Source organism: Marmota monax, unplaced genomic scaffold (assembly GCF_021218885.2).
Source record: "Marmota monax isolate L192 unplaced genomic scaffold, Marmota_monax_Labrador192_F-V1.1 WCK01_AAM20220418_F8-fsc00073, whole genome shotgun sequence".
In the NCBI taxonomy this organism is placed as follows: Eukaryota; Metazoa; Chordata; class Mammalia; order Rodentia; family Sciuridae; genus Marmota; species Marmota monax.
In genome coordinates this window covers 2,875,099-2,896,729 of record NW_026692846.1, presented here as the reverse complement: position 1 = coordinate 2,896,729, position 21,631 = coordinate 2,875,099, and the positions used below count along the sequence as shown (strand labels likewise).

General features: G+C 53.6%; 1 protein-coding gene across 2 annotated transcripts in view; it reads right to left on the bottom strand.

Annotated features, from left to right (window-relative positions):
• The window catches only part of Slc45a4 (solute carrier family 45 member 4), a 69,734-nt gene extending 52,471 nt beyond the window's left edge, over nucleotides 1-17,263 (bottom strand). Inside the window, exon 1 of one of the 2 annotated variants that reach the window (XM_046449026.2) lies at nucleotides 17,181-17,263. The gene's annotated coding sequence lies outside the window, so the exon portion shown is untranslated. Of the gene's footprint in view, nucleotides 1-16,368; nucleotides 16,497-17,180 lie in introns of those variants that run through there. The other variant, XM_046449024.2, reaches the window with a different exon arrangement.
• Between the last annotated feature and the right edge of the window lie 4,368 nt (nucleotides 17,264-21,631).

The window sequence follows — 21,631 nt, the reverse complement described above, 5'->3', positions numbered from 1 at the left end:
GCCCTCTGAGCCCTTGCTATTTCAACCCTCCAAACCCTCTTCCAGCTGGTCTCCTGCAATGCTCTGCAGAGCCTGGACCCAGCGTGCGCAGAGGAGGACCAGGTGCACTCCCGAGGCCTGCCAGGATCGCCTGCTCTACCCCGCACTAGCCCGAGCAGGCAGAAATGTGCCTCCCAGCCTGCTCGCCTTCACTAGCAGTGGCCTCCTCTGCGCCAGGTGACCCTGGGCCTGACTGGCTACTTCTTCCTGATGGGATGTGAGTCCCGATGTTCAGAATGTTCAGCTGCGCCCTTTTTGTTCATCAAGGCCTTGGTTCAACAGTGGATCCAGAAGTGAGCTCAGCTTACCCCCAAATCCCTCACCACTCTGCCACGCCTCCTCATGCCTTCCTGGGTAGTCAGAGCGTTGTATCTGGGTATGTTTCTGCATAGAGTCTGCCTCTTCAACTGCTCTGTGTGGGTGTTCAGCATTTGTAACTAAAACTTGGAAAGCACTTCCTATGAACCCATTTCCACGCTAAAAACTGGATATCTACTAACTCACAGCAATCCGGAGCAGGTAATCCCATTATCAGCGCCATTTTACAGACAAAGAAACTGAGGCATGGAAGACCACGTCATTTGCCCAGAGATGTGAGATTAGAACCCAGGCAGTCTGGCTGTCTCCCTCTGGTCCAAGCCATCTGCACCATCCCAGTGATGGCCTGAGCCTCCCTGTGGAGAGGCAATGCAGCAGGTGGCCTGTGCATTCCTACAGAGAACCCCTAAACTGACACCTAGGGACATGCTTCACAGAAAGCCACTTACGGCCTAGGCGAGGAACCCACTGAGCACCCCAGTGTCCTGAAGGGCACACAGGTGGTAGCCTGGGTATTTCGCTCTCCAGCAGCAGCACTTGTGGGTCTCTCCTCATCAGGTGTGGAATGGGCCAAATGGTTCTCAAGCTCATCTGGAAAAGCCCATGGGAAGGAGGAGGGGCAGGCCGAGGTTTCGGAGAGGTGGTGGGAAAAGCACACAGGGGCAGACAGCGCCAGAGAGAGGAGGAAATCCAAGCAGACGGCACGCTCACACAGCCAGCTGGAAGGGAGGCAGGAGGCAGTCCTCACTGGCTCCCCGCAAGAGAGGAGAGACTTGGGGCAAAAATGTCTGCACAGAAGAGCCATCACTCTGGAGAGAAGGCCCCGAAGAAAGAAGAAGTCTCCAGAAGAAAGAAGCAGCCCCAGGAGAAAGGACACCTGTCACCCTGAGCAGTCACAAACAAACTGGGATCAGTGTTCCCAGCACCTCTGCTTTCCCTGCACTGTGCGGAAACCCTCAGGAAACGGCTGCCTGACTCTAACTCCCGCCCAGAACTAGACCAGCAAGCCGGCAGCAAGGAGGCGATGTGCAACACTGCGCCCACATGCTCATTCACATGCTGCCGGTGGGGACAGGGGTTTGGGCTGGGCCTTTTACCTGGGCCTGCTTTGCCAGGCCTGTGGCCTGCGTACAGCATGCAGCACTGTTTTGGGCCCAAGACTGAGATGCCTGGCTTTGGCCTTCCTCAGCATGCAGTGTGCTCAGCCTGGACAGCAGTTCTGCCCCTGGGTACCCACCTATTCTCAAGGTGCCACCCAAAGGCAGGAAGAGGAGGGGGCAGGCTAGAAGCCCCATGTGGGCACACTTTTCTGTAGGAATCTTTGTCCACACAAGCAGGACAGGCAGCTAGGCACAATGAGAGCTAACAGGCTACCTCCAGGTGCTGGTCCTTGGCACGGGTGGGGACCAGGTTAGGAAGGGCCCACCACTCCCAAGAGGGAAGGCAGAAGGCAAGGGGCTGGTCCCAAGAGGAGTGAGCAGAGGGCAGCACACTGGCACTGGATGCTGGAACCTTGGGATGCGAATGGTCTTCTAAGGCAGCTTCAGGGAGGGGTGGGCAGAGGCCAGAGCAGAGGGGCTGAGGCGAGGGAAGGAGGAGGCAGGCTGCACTCCCACTTCTGAAGGACAGAGCAGAGCAGCCGCTGGAGGGAGCTGTGCCTACAGCTGAAACTGCTGGGTTTTTTCTTTTCATGGAAGAGATGAAACCCTGGGCTAATGGAAACCTCCATAGGAAACAGCCCTAATTCAGCCCCTCTATGAGCAGCAGACATTCATCTGGAGGGAGGTCTAGGAGGACAAGGATGCTATTCAGATGGTGGCTTACCATTCAGACAAGGACTCTGACCTGCAGGGCTGCAGATGGCAACAACGGTCCATACCAGAGACCAAAGGCTTGCAGAGGTGGCTTATGAGTGTGAATCTGGTTCTCCTGGGCTTCTAAGAGCAACCACATGCAAGAGACTCTGGGTGTCCCCTGCAAATGGGGTTTCATGGGAAACTGATGGTCAATGCTGGAAAGAGCTGCAGCTCTGGGTCCTACAGCCCAACCCAGGAAGGGCCATGGTCAAGCTGTGCCAGGGACCCTCCACTCCTGCATGCCTGCAGGCCCAAAACACAGGGCTCCCAGGTGACTCCAGACCACAGTCCTTGATGAAACACAGCAAAAGTGAACCACTGTAGATCAAAAACCCTGATAGCCAGCCAGCCTCAAAGAACACAGATAACACCACGCCAGACATAACATGTACGATTATATGGGTGCATCGTGCATATATTATAACTTGCAGTATATTACATAAATATTTGCATCTTCTAAATAAATACATGCACTAATACATGATCTACACCTTCTATGGTAACATAACATCCCACTATGTGTAAGAGAATATATGTAAGAGAATATATATAGTCAGCATGTTTCTACATCCATAGATCCAAACAACTGCAGATGGAAAATATTCAGAAAGGGCTGGGACTGTGGCTCAGTGGTAGAGTGCTTGCCTAGCATGCACGAGGCACTGGGTTCGATCCTCAGCACCACATAAATGTAAAATAAAGATACTGTGTCCACCTAAAACTAAAAAATAAATAATCTTTTAAAAAAGAAAATATTCAGAAAACACCCTACATCTATAGTGAACATGTATAAAGTTTTTTCTTCTTGTTATTCCCTAAACAATATAGTATAACAACTCTTTTCAAAGCATTCATGTTGTATTAGGGTTATAAGCAATCTACAGATGACTTCAGGTACAGAGGCTGCATGCAAACACCAGCGCTGTTCACCAGGGACTGGCCATCCTGGACTTTGGCATGGGCCAGGGTCCTGGAAGCAATTCCCCAAGGATAAAATGGGACAACTGCAGTTTTTCAGGTCCTGGCACACGGTGCACCACGGTGCACATCTGGGAGTGGGATTAAGCACACATGCAGATGCAAAGGTTGAACTGCAGATAGAAAACAGAAGAGCCCTCTCCCAGGGCTCTTCCGTGCTGGCAGGAAGGTCCCACCGGGCCCCCCAGGCTGCAGTTCTGGACCTGGCCTCCCACCTGCCAGTCCCTGGCTGCCAACTCCCGTCTCCACCAAATGTCCGCCGTCACCCTGCTTAGCTCTTCTGGACAACCCTGTCTCTCTGCTGTGCTCACTGCTGATGTTAAATCCCTGACGTTTCCCCCAATGCTACACTGCCACAACACTCCGGCAGTGACTAGGGATGGCATCTGACCACATAACCAGCAGATGCGTGAGTGCCCGGCAGGGGCTGAGTCCTGTGGCCACGGTCACCGTTAACCTTGGTCTACATGCGGCACCAGCCAGGGCAGCCTGCCTCAGGGCTGATCTCTACAGGGCCAGGAGCAGAGGGCCTGCCCAGCAGCATCTGCCTCAGCAGCAGCGCAACACAGCACAACGCAGTTCCCAGGACCACTGGTCATCACCCTCCTGGATGCAGAGATGAGCAGTGGCCCACCCTGTGCATGGGAGCAAGCAGAATTCTCCCTGGCTGGGTATTAGGGGACCTGCAAATGTCAACTAAGTTACACAAAAAATTGTGTCAATTTGTGTTGTCAGAGAGGCACACATCTTTCACCAAATTCAAAAGCATTTATGGCCCAGGAAACATTAAAACTGTCCCAGTCTAGAGACAGGGGGAGGGGGATAGCCACTTGGTCTCTCAACTGGCTAAAGGAGTTTTCTTTGTGATGTGGTTATTACATAATCTTTTAGTAATTTTTTTAAAAGTAGGTCCTCCCTTTTGTTTCCTTTAGGACTTGGTTGAGCAATTTTAGTTCATACCAAAAAAAAAAAAAAAAGGCAGAAGAAAAATAGAAAACTAGCACATGCCTGGAGTCCCACACTTTGTAGACTGAGGCAGGAGGATTGCTTGAGCCGACGAATTTGAGGCCAGCCTTGACTGTTGACTGTGAAACCCTGTCACAAAGGGGAACAGGAGGGGAAAATAGAAAGGTACTCTAAGTTAGGGAAAACTGTAAGGACCAGCCCAGATCACAGGAGCCAGAACCTTCTGCAGCTACCACACATACACTGGATGACATCAGACAGCAACAGTCAAACTACATTTTCTAGAACTGATCCCAGAGACATGGACCAAAATATCAACAACCACAAATAAAACAACTGCCACCCTGTCAGATAAAGCCAATCAGGGAGGCAGGCAGGGGTGTGGAGTGTGCCCTGGGTGAACCTACCCTGCTTGGGGGTGGGTGGCGTGCTCCGGACAACCCACACATGGCATCAGCTCCCATGCTTTGAGAGGAAACTCCACATAGACCCCCGTTAGCAAATGCTGGCGTCCCCCCAGATGAGGCGAGCACCCAGCCTGCATGCACCTGCCAGATTCCAGGGAAGAACCCGCTCCCTTCCCTGCTTGGTGCTCAGAGCCTGCCACACCTGCCCACCAGGTGCACAGGGCCAGGCAGGCCACTCAAGTTCTCAGCGCACAGAAACCTGACTTAAACAAAAGCTCTCCCCGCCGAATGCTCTCACGGCCCCACAGCTTCAATTCAGGTGGTGCATGCCCAGGAGGCACAAGGAACCCTAAAACCTCCCCTAAAACTTCTCACCCTGCTCTGAGCTGGGATTTCTCAGCTACGCTGCCAAGGCAGTCCCCTTCTGCCCCCACCCTGCAGGACGCCACGATACCATAAACACATAGCCAGCAGCTCCCTCCAGAAAGGGACCTGGGGCAGGAAGCTCCAGGGCAGAGAGCCTCAGGTCCCTGGAGGTCCCATCTCCCCTAGCCTCCTCCAGGGAAGACCCACCCTTTCCTACAGCCTCTCTTCCTTAGGTGGCTTTGGTACCTGCTCCCTCCCCATGCCCATGGACCAAGGGTGGAAGCTCCCTGCTGTGGCCATCATCCCCAACCCTGCCCACCCCTTCCTGTGGACCTTCCATTAACTCCCCTCCCCTCCCCTCCTTGCAGGTGGCATCTGCTTTCTGGCACCAGAACCTGAGTGATACAGCAACAAACAGCTGCCCAGAGGCACACACAAAGGTCTCCAGGCGGCCCTGAAGCTCAATGGGGACACCAGATACATGGTGTTCCACAGGAGCATCAAGCAGCAGCCAGAACCTACCAATCTATCTGTTGGCAAAGAAGGGGCTTGATGATCCCTGGAGGGTGGGAAAGCGCACCCTAACATGGGGAAGAAGAGCTGCGAGGTGCAGTCTCTGGCTGCAGCAGGGCCCAAGGCTGGGAGGCCAGCAACCCTTCCAGGCAAGCGGGAGGCAGGGGGCAAGTCCACATCAGCCCACTTCATTTCACCCAGCACGTTGCCCCGGCTTTATCATGCCTGTTTTACAGCTGGGGCCCTGGGACTCACAGAACTGAGTAGCACAGCCAGAGTCCCAGACCCCTGGAAGGAGGGACGCATGTCCAGTTGCTGCAGACCTAGAGCCCCATAAACACTGGTGGTCCTGGCCCACGGTGTGAGGCCGATATTCCCAGGGCCACGGTTTGCCAGGAAGATAAAAAGGAGAGCTTTCATCTAAAAAATGAGCATAACTGCTCGTTGGAAGACTGCCTTTATGTTTAAATACTATCACAAACTCTAGGTGCCTGGTGGCATCGGGCACTGCAGATCCTCCCTGGCTCCCCTGGGCAGGACGCCCAACATAAAGCACCTGGTCTACAGCACCCAGGAGGTCCAGAAAGCTGGGATCACGTGGGCTCAGCCAAGCAGCCCTACTCCCAGTCTCTTCTCCTGAGAGAGAGTACTGGCAGCAGTAGGGGCAAGGGAGTCCTGGCCACTGCACCTCCCAGGTGGGAGCACAGGGCAGATGGCCTGGGACAGGCTGCAACAGTTTTCTGGGGCTTTTCCTAGCACTAGACATTTCACGGGATGGAATGAAAGAGAAACTATCTGTCAAAGACAAAAGCCCTCAGACCCAAGCTGCACCCAGAGGTTCACAACGTTAAAGCAGCCCCCTGGATGGCTGCAGGGTGCCCCTTGAGCACAGCCCAGCAGGGAGGTGAAAGTCTCTTGGAGACAGCAGCACTTGTGGGATCTACCCCATCTCGTCTGCATCTCCTTGGTCCAGAGACAGGATCCCCCCCCCTCTTGGCATGAAAGCCCAGGGGGCCAGCCCCTGACCAGGCCACCATCCAGGCCTGGCCCTGAGGACACCTGCCAGTCAGGCTTGCTTCTTCCCTGGCCACTTAGAAAAACCAACAGACGGTGGGGCTGGGGTTGTGGCTCAGTGGTAGAGCACTAGCCTAGCACGTGCAAGGCCCTGGGTTTGATCCTCGGCATCCCATAAAAATAAATGAATAAAATAAAGGTATTGTGTCCAACTACAACTAAAAAATAAATATTAAAGAAAAATCACCAACAGACGGACTGGGATTGTAACTCAGTGGTAGAGCGCTCGCCTAGCACGTGTGAGGCACTGGGTTCAATCCTCAACGTCACATAAAAATAAATAGATACATAAAAAATAAAGGTACTATGACCAAAAAAAATCTTAAAAAAAGAAGATTCTTTAAAAAAGATACTGTGTCCATTTATAATTAAATAAATATACACATATGAAACCAATGGAGACACACCAAGGCCACTCCAGTTCCATCTTCCCAGATGGCATCTGCTGCACCCACTATCCCGAGTGTGTCTTACAGCAGGGACAGCCAGCCAGGGAGTGGAGTCCCAGCAAGTTACTCAAGAGCTCTGAGCCTCAGCTTACACTTCCACAAAATGCAGATATCACTGCTTCCACATGCGGGAGCAGATCCAGAAGTCAGTTCTGAACCACCTGGCCCTGCAGACAGCCTGCTCCGGCACACCTCTGAGTGCCTGAGGAGATGCACAGCGACTCCCGTGGGGCAGGAGACCAGCGATGACTTCAAGGTGCGTCACCTCTGCACAGCCGCAACGGGTTCTAGTGGTGGGGAAGGCTACCAGCACTAGCAGCAGCTGAGCCGTGGTCTGAGCACGTGTCTCCTCAAATTCACATGCTGCTCCCAGGCTGTGGTGTGTGTTAGGAGGTGGTACCCTTGGGTGGCCAGCCCATGTGGGTAGGGCCTCTGAGAAAGAGGTCATGCCCTCATGAAGAGGTGGAGCAGCTACAGCCCCTCCACCATGGGAGGAGCCTGACTGCTGTCCCAAGGACCTCCAGCACTGCGGGAGGTACACCCCTGATTCTCCACGCTCAGGCCCAGGTACTGCTCCAGGGCCAGCACACTGCTCCAGGGGCAGACCTGGCTCACAGAGGACACAGCTGGGTGACGGGTCCTTCACTGTGTAATGAACTTGGCGTTTTAGGAGTATCATCATCACAGCTGGCCCCTCCCCTGAGTCATTAAGGTCAAATGCACGCAGACACTGACAAAAAGGGTGCAGGGACATGGCTAGATGCAGAACATCCCACCTGGCAGCAGTGCAGGCAGATGCTCTGTGGGGAAGGCAGGCCTGGGATCCCAGTCCAAGCCCAAAGACCCCCCCAAGCCACAGGAGAACTGTGCGGGGGGGAAACAAGGCCCCAGCAGACGGAGTGCTGGGGAGACCATGAGGAAATCCACATTAAACACTGTAAAGCGACCTTCCAAACCACATGGTGACCAGGCAGAAAGCTTGGCCTACATTTACTTGGCTTCTAGTCTCCCACGGGCCACAGAACTGAAGCAAGACCTATCTCAGCTGGACAGCCACAGCCAGCACCGCCCACAGGAGCCTTATCTGCAGGCACCCCTGTGCCGCAGCCTCCAGCCAGCCGCCAGCCCTGACAAGGACTCCGACCCGACCAGGGACCTCAGGAGCAGAGGCCCTCTTCTCACCCTGCTCCATACGGCGGGCTGCCATGGCGACTCACACACTCAAGACGTTTCCCATTTTGTTTACTTACTTCCTTATTATTTCTGTGTGCTGGAGATGGACCAGGTGCACACGTGCCAAGCTCCGCCCCAGGAGGCACCCAGCCCTGGACCACACACCACCGCACCCCTTGTGTGAAAAGGTACTGATGCTTTCCACACAGTCAGCATTAAAGAGGAAACAACGCTCAACATGCAAAGGCCACACACATGCTCCACACACCTAGCCACCCACTGTCCACATGCAGAGAGCACTCTGCCCATGAGGCTGCCATGCTGGGCAGGGGGCCAAGCCCCCCAGGCAGCTCCCTGACTGACTGGCCTGACTCTGGGTACACGGCCAGCCTGCTCCCACAGGCCTCCATATTCACATCTTCCCACAGCTACTGTCTCTTAAAGTTCAAGACAAGCAATACATCAACAGAGCCACTGATGCTGGGCCATGGCGTGTGGACGCCATTATCACACCATGCTCAGAGCTTTCAGCTACATCTGCAAACGTCCATGACAAACTTTAGTTCTTTAGGACTGACTGTGATCAGCAGTCTCCTTAGCATCTGCACCCAGAAGCTTTGTTTGGAGTAGCTCACCTGGTGAGCATCTTTGGAAAAGAATGGACCACCAACGGCCCAGCACTTCCAAAGCTATAGCCTCACCTAGCAAGTGACAGTCACAGGCTGAACTAGGCACCCAAGAAAGCCAAGCAAGCTGACTGGCCAGCACAACAGACATGGCTAGGAATTCAACCAAGTGGTACTTCAAGACCAATGGCGCCAACACATGGGATGAGACAGTTGCTGGGGTCCTTTTCCTGCCACGCTCCTGGCGGGGAAGTGTGGTGTGGGGATGCAGGCCTGATGCCACAGCCTCCAGGGCCAGCACCCTCCTGGCACCAACAGTGAGGTGGCATATGAAGATGAATGGCACATCCCTGTTGCTCTGTGCAGAAAACAAGCAGCAGGGCTGGGGATGTGGCTCAAGCGGTAGCGCGCTCGCCTGGCATGCGTGCAGCCCGGGTTCGATCCTCAGCACCACATACCAACAAAGATGTTGTGTCCGCCGAAAGCTAAAAAAATAAATGGATCTCTCTCTCTCTCTCTCTTAAAAAAAGAAAAAAAAAGAAAACAAGCAGCATTCTTAAGCAGGGGCAGCGTGAGAGCCGGGAGCCAGGCAACCCCTGGGCAGGCTCTGCTCACCCTGTACCACGCAGCTTCGGCAGGTCGCTCACCCTCGGATCTGTCAGGGAGAGGAGGCCCAGTGCTCAGTGTGGCCCAGAGCCGAGTCAGTGGCTGTCACTGCTATTCCTTAAGGGTCTGCTAAATGTTAGGAACAAACACCCTGTGCTCCCCAGTGTCCATGCAGAAGGTGGAGCTGTAGGCGCCAGGTGGCTTCTGGGTCAAGGTCTCAAAGCCACGGTGGTCCTGCCAGCTGTGGTGGCCCTGCACTCCTTCAAGGTCACTCTGGGCCCTGTACTGTTCCCACTGAAGGAGAGGCACAGGCCTTCCCCATCTTTTTAGGAATTAAAAACATTTCAGACATCTGGATAACTCAATGCTGGGCTAAAAGTGCTATACACAGTGCTAAGCTACCCTTCAGCTTATGCAGGGGACACCTGTCCCCGGAGGACAGGGAACCGGGCAGCATGCTCTCCCCGTGCTCTCCACCCAGCCACCAGGAAGGGAGTCTCAGGGAAAAGGCCAATAACAGCCACTCTAGCATTCCTGCAGCACACCTGGCTGGGAGAAGATGCACACAGGAGAGAAGCCCCAGGTGAGCACGGGGGATTCTAGAAACAACCCAACTCGCTGGACCTGCTCTCCTTCGTTCGGCACAGAGCACTTCTCAGTGTTCAAGAGCCTGAAACCTTACTTTCAGTACAGAAATCCCAAATGCCAAGAAGATGTGAGCACTGGCAGCGTGAGAGAGGAGGCCGAGGAGGGGCCACCTTCCAGGCCTGCTCACTTGTTCTTGGGGTGGTGGGGGACTATCTCACCCAGCCCCTTCTTTGCTGCTTGGATACACCACAGGGTTCCCAGAACAAGGTCTGGAGCCAACTGCTCTCTTCACTGGCCCCCAGGACCAGGCACTGCCCACAGTCCCAGGGCGTGGTGACCTCCCCAAACACTGAAGCGTTCCTCAGTGGGCCCCTGAGGGGGGGCAGAAGATGAGTGGCCAAACCCCAGAGCAGCCTGCACCCTGCCTGCAGTCACAGGCCCGCCCTAGGTCATGAACTATGCACAGTGTCAAGCCCCAGGGCTGAGTCCATGGTGTTCTGTTTCTACATGTGAAGGTAATTTGTTGTTGCCATTTAATTACTAAACTTATTCTCATACCAAATATCAGTTGGCTTTTAGGCTAAAAATAATAAATGGCTCTGCTCTGGCAGCATTTCCAGATCTGAGCAAGCCCTCGGGGCTCCCCACACCAACCCCGTCCCAGGCTTTGGAAGGGGGCCACCTTCCAACCCCTAGCCAATCTCCTCTTCATCAGCACCCCCAGCCCACCAAAAGGCCCTGACCCCAGGAACACTCAGATGGCCCTAGGCAGAGGAGGCACATTGACCCTGAGGGACCAAGAGCAGACAGGGCACTGGATTCCTGCCAGGCAAAGCCTGGGGAGCCCAGACCCAGCCACCTCAGTCTTTTCTGCTTCTAACACATCTTTCTGGCAAATTAAAATTTAACTCAAGGCACAATTCCAAAGGCTTACATTTTAACCCAACCAAATAAAAATGCAACTCCATTAACCAAGCCATGCATGTTCAGGAAATTCATCATTTCACCCTTTAGCACACTGCATTTAGACAGCATGCAGCTAAATACTAAGGTTCAAGACGGAGCAGCTCTGTGTCACAAGCCGACACAGTACAGGGCTTCACCCTGCACCAAGCACAGCGATACCCAGCACGCCTGCAGGTGTGAGGGTGTGTCAACACAGACCACGGGGGAACTCCCTAAGATCCTGAGTCCCCACAAACTGCTTCCTAAAACTGAGAAACAGCCCTGGTGGAAGCCGCAGTACCCTCCTGCGGGCCCTACCACCACGCAACCACCTCCATACTCCCCTTTCCCCACCTGGGCAAGGGGAGAAGTTCTTCACCGAGACTCAGCAGCAGAGCTGTACCTCAGAAATTCCCCTAATTCAGGCACCTTAAAAGGACCCCCATCTAGCTCTTTGAGAACCCCTTCGTTTTATTTTATTTATTCAGTAACTACTTATGAAGATCTATGACATTTTCGCTTCTGTGATCAATTCTGTACCGATAACTACAATGGGTACAGTGGCACACGGCTATAATCCCAGTGACTAGGGGGCTGAGGTAAGAGGATCGCAAGCTCCAGCAATTTAACGAGACTCTGTCTTTAAATAAAATTAAAAAGGCTGGGGATGTAGCTCAGTGGTAGAGCACTCCTGGGTTCAATCCCCATAATGGGGTGGGGGATCACAAAGACAAACACATTGTTCTGGATTGGGTTAATGGCCTGAGGATTAAAGGGATGTTTTTAATTGTGATTTACATGTACTTTTGTCACAGAAAAAGAAAGAAGAATGCCCACTGAAAAGACTTTCAAGTTTAAAGGCACATTGCATTAGATAAGATTCCAAGAGGAGCATAGAGCAAACATACAAGTTTAGAGACAAAAAAGAAACATGCAATTTTCACGCTGTTTTAGAGGCAGCCAGTGGTGGGTGCGGAATCATCAGGGCACCTACTTTATTTCTAAACCCAGCAGCACACTGACCTACTCATTTTAAATGCCTTCCAGATTCTAGAAACAACACCTTTTACAGCTATTTAAAATTATGAGAAAAATATTGACATATGTCCATAGTTCTTCAAAGTTATTTTATTTAACTCATGAGCAGAAATGCCGGAAAGCCCTGCTTCAACACGACCTGACACACAGTCCTAACTTAATCCACGACCACTGATGAGAAAGTGGCCTTCTACCAGCTCCTGGCTGGCTAGCCCTTCCCCTGTGCCCAGCACACTTCTAAAAAGTGGCTTCACCTCCACTGCAGAGCCTTCAAACCCCTCCCCTCAAAAAAAAAAAAAAAAGAGCCATGTTCACCGGCTTGGGAGGCAGACTTCAACCCCCAGCACCAAAACAACACAACAAAACAACACAACCAAGCAAAAATACTCCCTTCCCACTCCAAACTCACGCTCCTTAGGATTAACACATTTCCCCAGAGTGATAACTCTATCATGGGTGATGGACAGGTGAAGAGGACTTATTACACCTGAGTGACTGCTTAAAGCTGTGAGTAAGGTGTGAGTGCAGGGACCGCTGCACCTGCGCCAAAGGGTGCAGACTCTGAGGGTCTGCCTGCTAGTCAGTCTCACTCAAGAGCTCCCTTTCCTTCTGCCAACCAATGCAAGTGGTCCCAGGACAGGCAGAAGCCCAGGAGAGACCATGAACTACAGCAATCCACACGCGGGGGCAGCAGCCTGGGGGTGGGAGGGGCGACTCCAGCATGGTAAATTAAGCACCCTGGGCTTGGTTCAGGAATGTGGCTTCCTCTCGCTGCCAGCAAAATCCTTCAACAGGTTTAGGGGATGAAAACACCAAGACCTCGGTCTGAACAATGCCTCCCCGACCTGGGCTTCCCGCCAAGCAGAGGTGGGAGGGCAAGGTGGCAGCCCTTTGTGACTTGAGACAGTTTCACAAACCCCTTGGGGTAGTGAGGATCCCTGGGTCCGGCTTGGGAACAGATGGCACCCTCTCATTCCTGCACTGGGGGCAAAATGCCCAGCACAAAGCACACCTTCCTTGGGGCCCCAAAGGCTCTGGAGTGAACCTGAGTTTTGGAGACCTCACTGCACAGGAAGGTGGCCTTGAGGACGACATGCAAGACAATGTGGTTTTTTTGAAAAAGAAAAATCCTGCTTTCTCACCCAAGGGCCCAGAGCCAAAGGGAACTCCACCTCCCTCAAGAAAACAGTAAAGTGCCTAACTGGAGATAGGAGCTCAACAGGTGACCCACCCGACTGTGCAAGCCTGCGGGCATTGGCATGCAGGGCTTCCACAGGACTCCTGGGAATGCACATTTTAGATGGAAAAATCTATTAGGAGGAGGGCACCAAAAGCCTCACAGCAGGAGGGCTTTGCTGCAACCCCCAAGCCCAAGCACACTTTAATCTTCCTAAAACGCCTCTTTGTAAGTCCCCTGCCAAGAGAGCCACCTGACCAACACTATCAGGCCTCCCCTGAAGGTTTCTCACCCCACCTCCACCCAAGTGGGCAGGGGCTGGAAGTGCCTATGGCACAGCCTGGTCAAGTTTCTCTCTTGGCTCTGGGCAGAGCCCAGTCCCTTCCCCGGGCATGCAGGTCTCACAGTTCTCTGAAAAATGTGCCTCATTTCAAAGAGGCTCGGAATTTGATACCAAAAAAAAAAAAAGGGCCACTTGAAGCACATTTTGAAAGTTCCACATTTAAAAAGATCCTTGTTCATTGATTTTGGTGGGGCACTTACACTAATCTAAACAAGGGGACCTTGTTTAGGAGCCAGTGGGGGAGGTGCGGAGCTCTGGCCCTCTGCAGACTCGTGCTCCTGGGGTCCTCTCACCCACCCCCATATGGCTGCTCCTCATCTGTGGTGCTTGTTCCTCTGCTGTACTGTCACTCAGCACAGCTAAAATGTTCCCTATCCCCTGGCCTAAAGTCAAAGCACCCTTCTAATGTGTTTCACTAAGTATACCTTAAACAGAACTGTGATGTGATAAGAACATGGAAAACCACAGGAGGCAAGTGTGGAGCCGCTTCCTCACCCATCCTTAACAGGAACACGGCTTCCAGCACATTCCAGCTCCACAAATTACAGACACAGCTCTGCCAGGGGTGTTCCCACGAAGGGCACTGGCAATTTGGGGTTGTCTGCCACCTACAGTGTTCACCAGTAGCCCTCACTCATGCCAGGCCGTGGGGCTGTCACAAACCACTCTTGCTAGCTACCCAAAGCTGGAATTCAGGGCCCTCAACATGAGCAAGAGAGGGCACGGGCAGAGGGAAATGCCACAGTTGGAAAACGATAACAGCAGCAGCCCCAACCCCAACGCTGCCCCTCGTCTGTCCTCATCTGTGTTCAGACAGCAGAGATGAAATCAATTCAACACCAGGCAACCTAAGCATCAGCTTGAATGCCTTCCCAAGCTTCTCTCCTCCAGCGGGCACGGGGGAGCTGCCACTGCCGCAGCCCTCTCCTCCCCTGCAGATCTGCAGGGCGGATGGAGGCGGGGATCTCCTGCTCCCTGAAGGGGGCAGACTCAGGTTTACAGGCCCCTCCCCCACTCCCTCTTCCCCAATCAGCAAAGTTAGGAGGGTGTTACAAGCTACAAGCCACCCTGGAGATCACCCAGTCCAATCTGACCTGCTTTCAGGAGGCAAAAAGGGCCAAAGCTGCAGTACACAGCATCTCAGTGAGGGAAGTGAACAACCCCCACGGCAGCGTCCCCACTCCCAGGGCCCCAGGACACGGGTTCCAGACAGACCCACCTCTGCACACCTAATATGCACTTCAAAGATGTCAAATGATCTACTTTCCTTTTCATCGGCATTCACAAAAACAATTAGACTGAATGGGACTGAAATCCTTGATTTCAGAACGACCCACTTCCCCAGCCTCTCCCCACAGCATCTGATTTCTTATCATGCCTGAATCTCCACCTGGAGCCAGGGGGCTTCGGGCCACAATTGCTGCCCTTCCCCATTCTCACACGGCCTTTGTAAAGTCTCCAGAGCACTCAGACTCCATAGGCTCTTTTAGTATGTTAATTCAGATCCACCAGAAAAGTGAGGAAATCATTCACATTTGTTCAAGGCAGGTGGGTGTTCCTGGTTCTGATGGCCAACCATTCTCACACTTCTTAATAAGTAAAACAATCTTCCAGATTCTCATTTTCTTACTCTTTCCTGCTACAAGAACAAAATAGCCGAGAAAGATTTCTACCTCATCCTACCTGTCTGCCACTGCAGGGAACAAAAGCACAGGGCACAGCACTGGGGAGGTCCAGCAATGTTTTGCCCCATTAGTCATAGCCTCTGGACCTACGACAATCACTCAGCTTATACACCCTCGGGGTCCCTAGGTGCTGGTCTAGAAAACAGCACCCAATAATAAGGAGCTACAAGCCTCCTTCTGCTGGAAGTGGATGAGGTGCCAGATTGGGCAGAGGGCCAGTCCCAAGGGCTCAGTCTGTGGATCTGAAGCCACACTTCATCAGGGGCCCAAGGCTCCCTAGAAGACCAAGTGCCCCTTCCCACTCCTTGCTGGCCCCACCTTCTAAAATCACTAGAGATAATTAACCAGCAAGCTGTGCTCCTCATATGAACATACCTTCCCAGGAAAAGCCCTCGCAGGACTGTGCTCCTGGGGAGCCCCTGAAGTAGCTCACTTTGGGGAGGAATGGGTTAAACTCAAGGGCCCGAAAGAATAGGGGGTGCCAGTGAAAAAAGTGAGTGTTCTTCAGTCCAGAGATGCGTGCAGGGGTCTCCACAACAGAGGCTCTGAACCTGGAGCACGGACGCTCTGGCCCCTCTTCCAGAGACAAGGTCGGCCTCAGGAAATAAGGGCATCTAGAAGGGACAGAACCGATAACACACAGGGCAGAGGCGCAGCCCAAGGGGCACGCTCCGAGCCCAGGCGGGACACTTGCAGCGCTACAGGGGGCCGAGGGGCGTGGGTGCTGGGAAGAAGAGAGGGTTAAGGAAGCGGTGGGGGACATTTCTGTGATGGGCACAGAAGATGAACTCTCAGAAGTTGGGGGGCGCGGCAGGTGGGGAGTCTCACAAGAACGACAGGCGTCAGGCTCCTCTCTGGGCAAAGAACAGGAGCACTGGGGGTGACGGAGATGCTGATGCATGGAAGCGGCGGGTCGATCCAAAAGAGGGTGTACACTGCGGGGTGGGGGCCTGGGATGCTCGAGGAGGTTGATGGGATGCGGTCGAGGAAGGGCAGGTGCAGTCGGGAAGGAAAGGGGCCAGGCGTGAGGGCGGGGCGCCGGGGGGCCAGCGCCAGGCCAGAGGGGTGCGGATGCCCCCCAGGAGAGGGAGTCGCGGGGCTGGGGCTGGGGGCGGCCACGAGTTCGCGGCCAGGACGCGCAGAAGAGGATGGGGGGTGCAGCAGGTGCCGGCGGCAGGTGCCAGGTGCGGCGGGGCCGGGCGGGCGGGCGCGGCCGCTCACCTGTCTTCTCCGGCCGGGGCCGCGGAGCGGCGGGGCGGCGGGCGTTCGGCGCGGGCCCCGGGCGCACTGAGGCGGCGGCGGGGCGTCCGGGAGGCGGCTGCGCCCTCGGCGGCCAGCCGGGGTTCCGTCAGTCAGCGACGCTGGCGCAGAGCGAGCGCTGCGAGGCTGCGGCCGGCGCGCGGGGACAACGCCGCTTTATCGGGTCGGAAACAGCCGCTCCGCGCCGCTTCCGCTGACGCAGCGCCGGCCTGCGCCTCATGACTATGCAGCGGCCGCGGGGGCGGGGCCTGCGCCGCGCGCGCCCATTGGCCGCCTCCGGCGCACGCGGCCCCGCCCTCCTCGGGGCCCCGCCCACGACCTGGAGCCCCGCCCCGCGGGCCTCCTCGGCGTGCGCCCCCAGCTGTCCCCCCTGTCCGCGTGTCCAGGCTGCTGGATCCCTGATCCCCTCCGCGACATGAGCGCACTCCCTCCCCCTCGGTGGCCGCGGGACTAGGACCCCTGCGCGCGCCCCCGCCACTTTCCCACTCCCCTCTCCTTCCCCCAGTTTCCTGCCACAGCCAAGGGGTCAGGGAGCGGAGTCACCATCTCCCCGCCCCCCAGCCACGAGCAAACACGGCCCTCTACCAGTACCGAGACGGGTCGGGCCCCCGCTGTAGGGGTTGCACCCTCTTCCTGGGCAGCAGACATTCTCCTTGTAACTTGCCCCCATCCCCAACCCCACCCCGGCAAACTTTCTTCCTTGCTCAGGGCGCTGGCCAGTCCCCTACTGGGACGTCCATCCCACCCCTTCCTCATAGTCTACCCTCTACTACCTTCCTCCAGCCCTGGAGTACTGGGCAGGACGCAGGACTCAAGCCTCCTGCCGGCATGGCCTCCCGCTGCAGGACTGACCTTTTGCGGGGCACCAGGGGCGGGGGTGAGGGGCAAAGATCAGGTACTCCCCACGTGTGGAATTTTCATAACCCCCAGGAGGGGACAGTTGGAAAGCCATCAAGACGAAGTTGGAAAGGCAGCTGGACAAATAAACAAAAAGAGAAAAGGATGGGCAAGGTGAGAGAGCCGTGTTTGCATCAGAGCTCTAAGCCTGTGCCAGGGTTTAAGAGGCCTTGGACAAATTACTTCACTCTCAAAGCTTTGGTGTCTTCATCTGAAAATAGAGATGGTAAAGATGCACGCCAACAGTTTGGAAGGAATTTAGAAACAAAGTAGCCAATGGAGCCTGCAGAACAGCTAAAATGGGGAAAAAATGACAATGCCAAGTGTTGACGTGGAAGCAGAGCAACTGGAACTCTCCTACATTTGCCTATGGGGATGCAAGGCACCCAGCTACCTTGGAAATCTGTTAGGAACCACTTGATTACCAAGCAGTGCCCCTCCTAGAAACACAACTAACTTTGTATTTCTGTTCATAGCAGCACTGTTTATGGTACACCCAAAATGGAATGCACCCTAATGCTCATCAATGATTAAAGGGATACATAAATTGTGACATATTCACTCAGTGGAATGACAACAGTGAATAACCTATAACTACACACTTGAGTCCATTGGATGGCTCTCACGAGTAATGCTGAGCAAAAGTCACATTGCTGGGCATGGTGCTGCTTACCTGTAATCCCAGCTATTTGGGAGACTGAGGCAGGAGGATCACACGATTGAAGCCAACCTTGGCAACTTAGTCAGACCTGTCTCAAAAAACAGAAAGGGTGGGGATGTAGCTCAGTGCTTGCCTAATATGTGCTAGGCTCTGGATTCAGTCACCAGCACCCCTTCTCAAAAATGTCAGACATTTTTTAAAAATACAAGTTCCCATGTACATGGGGTAGATGTGTGGGTGGTGTTAGGAGTCAGGACAGTGGTTAGCGTCAAGACAGGGGTGCCAGGGCCAGGAGCAGGTGTGGAGAGTGCAGCGGGGTCTGACGGTGTCCTGTCTGGATGCTGGTAACACAGTGTGCTCAGTTTGTGACAATTTCTTCAGCTGTGCAGTCAAGATGTGTATGCTCTTCCATGTGTGTGAAACACCTCCACGAAGGACAAGCAGGATGCCAGTGGTGTGTGCATAGGCTTCAGAGCTGCACCTGACAGTTGTGGGTCTCATTGCTAAGTATCTGACTCCCCTGTTGATTTTAACTCTGGTGGCCAGAGGCAATTCCAGCTGTGCTGCATGCCAACTGTGTGACTTGGGAGCCTTCCTGAACCTCCCTGAGTCTTCATCTGCATGTGAGCATTCTAATAATACCTAATTCACGGTTGTCAAAGGCTTTAATAAAATAATGAAAAAAATCATGCTTTTTAAAAAGACAGTAAGGAGCTCCAAGTAATGATTTAGTAACTTTATGTATTCACTGGTTACGACATTTGTTGAACCTTTTCCATTTTCATTCATCAGCAAGCAACTGTGTTAGCATGTGCCTACTATGTCCACACGCTTCCTGGATTTTGGCACTGGAGCTTGCAACACAATTGGTCTTTCTCCTTAAGAAACCCATAAGGGAGTCAGAAACTCATGTAGTGGGGGAGTGGCTAACTAGCTGCAGACATGGAGCCCAGCGGAGGATATGACTTGCAGTGGGTGCTTTAGAAATATTTCTTGAAGAATAAATGAATGCATGAAAGTGTGTGTAGAAGTTTTCATGAGGACAGAATTTGGAAAATGCTTTCTAAGGCTGGATGAGGAAACATCCAGTTAGTTTACTTCTGTAATTTGGAGTTAGACACAAAGATGAGACAAAGTAGGGTTAAGGAAAAACATGTCCCCACACTTGCATGTGTGCCTGCACGCATGTGTATGCATGCACATGCAAGAGGACAAGGGCAGGGCCACCCTGACAGCACTCTGTCACAGCCTGGCTAGTGAGGGCCTCATCTCAGCTGCTGCCTCCAAGAAGTGCAGTAAGATATATCTGTGTCCGTGGCTCTGCTGTCCATTTGTATGTGGAAGCCTGGGAATGGGGTCCTCTCCTGTGAGGAGCGAGCTTGGCACAGAGCGGGCCTCTTGCCCAGGAGTCAAAAAGACCTGTATCTGGCCTGGCTCCAGAGCTGGGCAAGCGTGGCCACTACCTGTGTACTCATATGGGCATGCACCTGTGTACTCATATGGGCTCTGCTCAGAAGAGTTCCATGCCTCAGTTCCAAGGGCTGTCACTGTCTTCAAATGCTCAACAATCTAACAAGCACCCCCACAAACTATGAAGCAGATCCTGCATCCCTAAAGCACACTGACCTCCCTGGTGCTTGGGAGGCATCTGGGCATGACAACTCCATCACTGTCTGAGTCTGTGACTTCATCTCCCACCTCACCTGTAGACTCCTGAGCAGCTCTGTGTTCCTCTCATACCTGGCCCTGTGTGCACACACCATCCCCCAACATGGGTGTCATCCTGCAGATAAAGAAGCTGGGACACAAGAGGCTGTTACCTGCAGCTGCACAGCTGGTAGGTGACAAGCCAGGATTCACAGCTGGGGTGCCTTTGGTCAGGTGCAGGGTGAAGAGCATGATGATGAAGGAAGGATACCCATCCTGTCATCCCTGAACATTATTTCTTTCCTGTTCATCTCTGAATAAAGTGTGGCACTTTGCACTCCACATCCTCCTGCAGTGACCTATCCCAGCTGGCTGCAGGTTGGTGGTCATGTGTGAGTGGCTCATAGCTCAGTGTTGGGAGACTCCCGCCTCTGGGTCTTGTGGCAAATCCCCTGGGCAACAGTAGAGGCAGAAGGTGTTCTGCAGAACAGATAAAGTGTGCAGGAGAGGAGAGGGAACATTCATTCACATTTACCCATCCCCTGTCCTTAGTCCTCTGTATGCACCAGAAGTAAAGTCCCATTTCCCAGACAAGGAAACTGAGGCTCAAGGAGCAATGCCAGTCTTTCTGCTTGTAGGAAGACTTCAAGCTAAAGGGCGGGAATGGGGCCCCAGAGTGTAGGCTGGAGGGCTGGTGAGATAGCAGGTCTCTGTGCAGTTGACTGGGCGAGGAGTTCCGCATTCTTCCTCCTGGCCCCTTGCCTGGTCACACCAGGGGACCGACTGCCCATGCCACCCTTCTGAGCCCAGCTCTGGACCTTTGCACCTGACATTTCCTCTTCTGGGAGTGTCCTTGTTCCTCTCCTGCCTTGGAAGTGTCTGATAAGCAATAACCTTGGACTTCCCCACTCCTGGAAAGGGCAGGGGCGGTATGTGTTGAAGCCCTCCTACACCAGGTGGCTCAAGCTTTATGTGCATACACTCATCAATCCAGGCCCTTCCAAACCTTGCTGGATCCTTCAGAGACTACAGCTTACACAGTGAAGGGACAGTGGCCAGAAAGGGAAGATACTGAGGTAGTGTTCCAGCTGGACTGTCCCTTGGTCAACACCTCTTCTGCTAATTTACAAATCTTTTTTAAAAATATATATATATTTAGTTGTAGGTAGACACAATACCTTTATTTTATTTTTATGTGGTACTGAGGATGGAACCCAGGGCCTCATGCGTGCCAGGTGAGCGCTCTACAGCTGAGCCACAACCCTAGCCCCCAAACCAGTTTTTTAAGCCAAAACAACAACAACAACAACAACAACAACAAAAACACTTTTAACTGGGAAAGCCCAATGCCAGTTATCATGCTTATTTACTGCAGGGTTTTCTGAGCACCTTGCTTTCCAGGCTGACATGGGTGCCCTCACAGTGTCCTTCCTTCCTGTTCCTTACCCTTTAAAAGAGCCTTAAGCATGGCTGGGAGAGTGGAGACCCCAAGACTCTTCCCCTTCCTGCTGTGTGACCTGGGGTACCTTGTGGCCATGAGTAAGAGGGACAGGGTGTGACCTCCACAGAGGGAGGGGGTTGACTCCTTAAGAGATTTCCAGCAAGGCCAAGCCCCCCAGTCATCCAAATGGGACCTGAGACATATTTGCCCAGGTGTCTTGGGCAGTGAGGAGCCCCCAGGTAGAGGCGCGAGTCCGGATCAGGACTTCCAGGTGCTCTAATTGGCTCTAGAGCCAAGAGCTTCCTAGAATCCTAAGACTTCTATGTCCAATGGCTTCTCAGGGTCATCTAGCCTCCCAAGGTCATGTGGCCACTTAGGGACCATATAGCTTGCCATGGTCATAGATTTTGGGGGTCATGTGGCTACCTGGAGTCATACAACTGCCTAGGCTTACACAATGACAGGAGCTATTTGGTTACCTGGTCTAACAGTGACCCAAGGTCCTCTGGCTTCCCAGGTCACGTGGATGTCTGGGGTGACGTGGCTCCCTATGCAGGTGTGTGTTGTTGCAAGTTCGG